At 56.9% G+C, this 4,194-nt stretch overlaps 1 protein-coding gene across 6 annotated transcripts in view; it reads right to left on the bottom strand.

Moving 5' to 3' along the window:
• The window catches only part of CDH23 (cadherin related 23), a 460,382-nt gene that overhangs the window by 68,207 nt on the left and 387,981 nt on the right, over window positions 1-4,194 (bottom strand). The window lies entirely within an intron of this gene.

Here is a 4,194-nt window from a genome sequence, read left to right as displayed (position 1 = left end):
GTACGCCCTGGGGCACGGTGACCACTGTGAGCCAACTGGCATCTTGGGCAATGGGAGCCAGGTCAGAGGTTGTATTGCAGCCCGCCATAGGTGGGAGTGGAGGGAGAGTGGGCTGGCGGGGGGTGGGGGCCTGCTGGGAAGGTTCAGAGGAGAGGGCTCCTCCCCGCTCTCCCTGTGGTCAAGAGAGCTGGTGACCACATAATGTACTGCCCGAACTATGACTACTTTTCAGTGTGAAGAGGGGGTGCTATTAAAAACTACGTGGGTGACAGTGTAAAAACCCCATGGATAGATTCTAAGAGCTGGGTTGAAATCCCTACTCTGCTTCCGAGGTGCCTGAGGCCCAGGGAGCCCTCCACCCCTACCCCCAGTCTTCGAGGACCTCTGTTCCAGTCACTCTGCACTGAGCCATCAGGGCAGCAGGACCCTGTTGGGTGGGAGGAGCGGCGTGTCCACAGCAAGTCTGGGCCTGCTCTGCCCTAGACCCTCTGCTCCCATCTCCTGCTTTAGGCATGACCGGGTTTGTCTTTATATACAAATAGGAGGGAATTCTTTGTGGAATTTCAATTAAAGAGCTTTAAAGCGCGGAGAGGAGTGGGGAGGGATCTCTGTGCCCTGTGGGGTGAATATGGGTGGTGGGGCCATTTGAGCTAGACAGGCACCGCGGGCACTGCACTGTGGAGGGTGTCATTTCAAGTGGGCATTCGTCTGCCAGCAGCCTATGCTGGCTCTGCTGAGCCAGGCCTGGGTGCTGAGAGCCCGGGCTTCTGGCCAGGATAAGGGCCCAGCAGGCAGGGAGACGCCCCTCTCCTGCACCTGGAGCCAGGGAGCTCCCTTCTCAGGTCCAAGGCTGTAGGCCAGCGTGGGCCCTGAGCTGTACAGGGGGCTTGCCGGAGAGCGTGAGTGTGTGGGCCTTGGGCCTCAAGACTGCACTGACACCTCCAGTGGCCAGAACACTGAACCCTGGCTCCTGCTTTGTCCCTGGGGGTCTACTCCTGTTTTCTTTGCTGCTGTGGACACTTAGTGCCAGCTGCCACAAAAAGAGGGTCTGTCTTCACAGCTTGTGGGGTCCCAGGGGCAGGGATGGGCAAGGTGATACCTGCTGAAGGCAGGGCCAGGCTGCCCCTGGGGCTGAAGGACAAGCCCACAGACTAGATTCCTCATCCCCCAGCTCAGAAAGAATGTTCCCGCCTGTTGGGAAGGCTGGCCTGGCCCAAACCTCAGCTCTGACCTCAAGGCAGAGACAACTTCTAAGAATTTGGCTGCCAGACCCCAGGCCCACCTGCCGCTGTGTGAAGGGAGGAGGCCCCGGAGTAGAAAGACACCACACTTCCTCCCCAGCTTCCTCCTGCGTGGCCTCAAGCTCGTCTCTGGACACTTACTACTGAAGGTATAGCTTCGTGGTTTCCTGTTTTCAGCGAAATTTACTCTGAGCTCCAGTCTCCATCTTCATCCACGACAATACACCCTGTCCCTAGCAACCCTAAAGGCACTCCCCTGCCATCCCGATGCTGTGGGAGAAGGCAGGGTACCCAGGTTGTCTCTCTGTGCTCGCCTCGGGTGGCGGTACCTCTGGACGTGCCTGTGGGCTGGGGGTGTGGAACAGAGTCGGGGAGCGAGAGCATGGTGCCTGCCTTTAGGGAGCTGGGAGGAGCCCTGGGAGGGAAATTTGTGTTTTTAGGCACTAAGTCATTGTTAAGAGAGGTATCAGGAATTATGGGGCCTGTAATATCTCTTGATGTTCACATTTAATAAAGATCTCCTGCCTTTGTTTCCTGCAAGTGAGAGGCTAAGGGAATGAGATTGACACTGTCTGAAAACACACTGCAGAGACCACTGGAGATGCTGCTGTTGGGTCAGGTGGGCCCTGCCTGGGAGTCTGTGGTGTTAGACTAGGGTGGGTATGCAGGAACCCCCAGGGGCCCTTCTCAGAAGACCATCCCTGGGGACACTCTGGCTCCTGCCTGGCCAGCGCTCCCTCCTACACGTAGCAACCTGGGACAGAGGAGCTAACGCATCGCCTTCTTCAGGGAGTGCTCTGTGGTGCAGGAATCGGGGGCTGCAGAGGCCTTGTCACCCTCCACCCTGGCTGGGGCACTTCCCTGCCTCCTGGAAGAGGCCTTCCGGTGTCAGCTAGAGCTGACAGGCCTGGCCTAATTGTGCTGGGGGCTGGGCTAAGATTTGCTCAGGGAACTCGAAGGGAATAACAGTGGCGGAAAGAGGAACTGGAGACGGCAGCCAGAATGCTAGGTGCAAAGTGTGCTTGAGAAGCTGACACTCACAGCTCAGATGAACTGTCCCAGCCCATCAAAAGCTCTGCCCATCCAGTCCTCCACTGGGACTGTACCCGCTGCACGGCTGCCTCTCCTGCATGGCCCCTGTGTCTCCCTAACTGTTTTGGAGGTTAGGGAACTGTTTTGGAGTTCTAGGGCAGGGGTCCCATAACAGCCTGCCCTTTGGACCCTGTTGCAGAGCTGATGACCAAAACATAGCCACTGGGTGATGGGCTGAAGCACCATGCCAGGGTTCCGTTCTCCGGACCATCAGAGTCGGCAGGGCAACCTCTGACTTTCGACTGGGCCTCGTGGAATCTCCTCAACAGCAATGGTGCCCTGAGCTTTTGCAGGCCAAGGGACATGGGTTTACTTTGTTTTGCAGTTCTGATCTCTTGGTATGGCTTCCTGGGATTCCCAAGTATCAATATAGTTCAATGGGAAAGTGCTGACATCTGCTACCAATGCCTGCCTTGGGCACAGGATAGGGAAGGGCAGTACGTGTTCTGTATCTTTGCGCTTCTGTGATAATGCTCTGGGCTTTCCAAAACACTTTCTCAGCTGTTATGACTTCTTTGGTTCCTACTCACTCTCTCCCCCCACAGAAAACCCTGGAAGGTTTTATTGTTCCATTTAATGCACAGGAAAACTGAGGTTCCAAAAGGTTTGTGTCTTGTCACAATTGAATGTGGAACTGGGACTGAAGCCTGTGTCTCCTGCTTCCCAGCCCTGTGCTCCTTTCTCTGCACTGAGCAAGTCGCCTTACAGGCCAGGACTTGGACTTGCTTACTGTGCATACCGGGCCCAGGGGATGAGCCTGTGCCCACAAGCCCATGGCTCTACTCCTTCCACATCAGTCTTTTCTCTCCCCTTCCGGCCTGGCAGCCCTGAAGCCACAGGACTCCCGGGGGGCATGGCAGCCTGTGCACCCACTTGCTCGTGGGCGGGGAATGGGGAAGGTAGGAACTTGTCTATCCACAGAGCCTCAGGGTCTCCGGGAGGAACTGAGCCAGTTGGATGTGTAGCATTTGAGCAATTGCAGAACATTCTCCAGAAGCAGGGCTACAGGAAGGGCCTGACTTGAATCAGGCTGGGCCAGAGAAGGCCGGCTTACTTGGCATGCAGCACGGGGAAGGGGCTGGGTTAGCGTTTTCCTGAGCTTGAGCAAGGGGAAGCAGGCTTCATAAACAGCAGCAGGGTCCAAGTTTAATAAACAGAGGCGCCCTTGGCCTTAAAAATACGAGGTGAGCTACAAGAGCTGCATTCCCCACTCACAGACTTTTATGGGGCCATTACTGGCAGCTCTCGTACTAGAAGTGGTGGGAGATGTCCTGTCTTTCTGCAGGTGTCTTCTGCAGGTCCTCACCAGCCCAAGAAGCCAGGGCTGGTTATCTGGGACTGTCTGACCTCTGGCTGTGATTCGTACAGCAGGAAGGTTCCTTCGGGAACCTCCCTCTCCCTATCCCCCTGCCAAGGTGCCTTTGTGGCTGGGGCTCAGCTTCTGACCTCCCAGTTGCCTCCCGTCCTTCCTCCCCGGCCCAGCCCTTCCTCTCGCAGGGGCCTCCTGACGGCCGCTCAGACCCCTCCCCCAAGCCTGGCCGCCCTGCCTGTGGCCTGGAGCGAGGCTGGGGACTGAGGCTGTACGACTTCCCTTGCTGGGTGGTACACCATTGTGTGACCGGCCTGGGCTGGCCCGGATGCCCCGTGCAGCCCAGCTGTTCTGAGCTCTGGGTGATACAGGGCTGAGAGCGGGGTGGGGATGGCCTTGGCTGTTTGTAGGAATGCTCTGCTCTCAGGAAACTAGGGTGGAGGAGAGCCCAGGGAGAAAAGAAGAGACAGAAGGGCTTGCATATAGGATTTCTCTTGGTTTTAGGGAGACTTTGTAGCCAAATCCCACTTTCCTGCTTAGGAAGCCTTATCC

The sequence above is a fragment of the Bos taurus genome, chromosome 28 (genome assembly GCF_002263795.3).
Source record: "Bos taurus isolate L1 Dominette 01449 registration number 42190680 breed Hereford chromosome 28, ARS-UCD2.0, whole genome shotgun sequence".
Taxonomy (NCBI): domain Eukaryota; kingdom Metazoa; phylum Chordata; class Mammalia; order Artiodactyla; family Bovidae; genus Bos; species Bos taurus.
The sequence above is the reverse complement of the archived record's forward strand: the minus strand, read 5'-3'. Positions and strand labels throughout refer to the sequence as shown.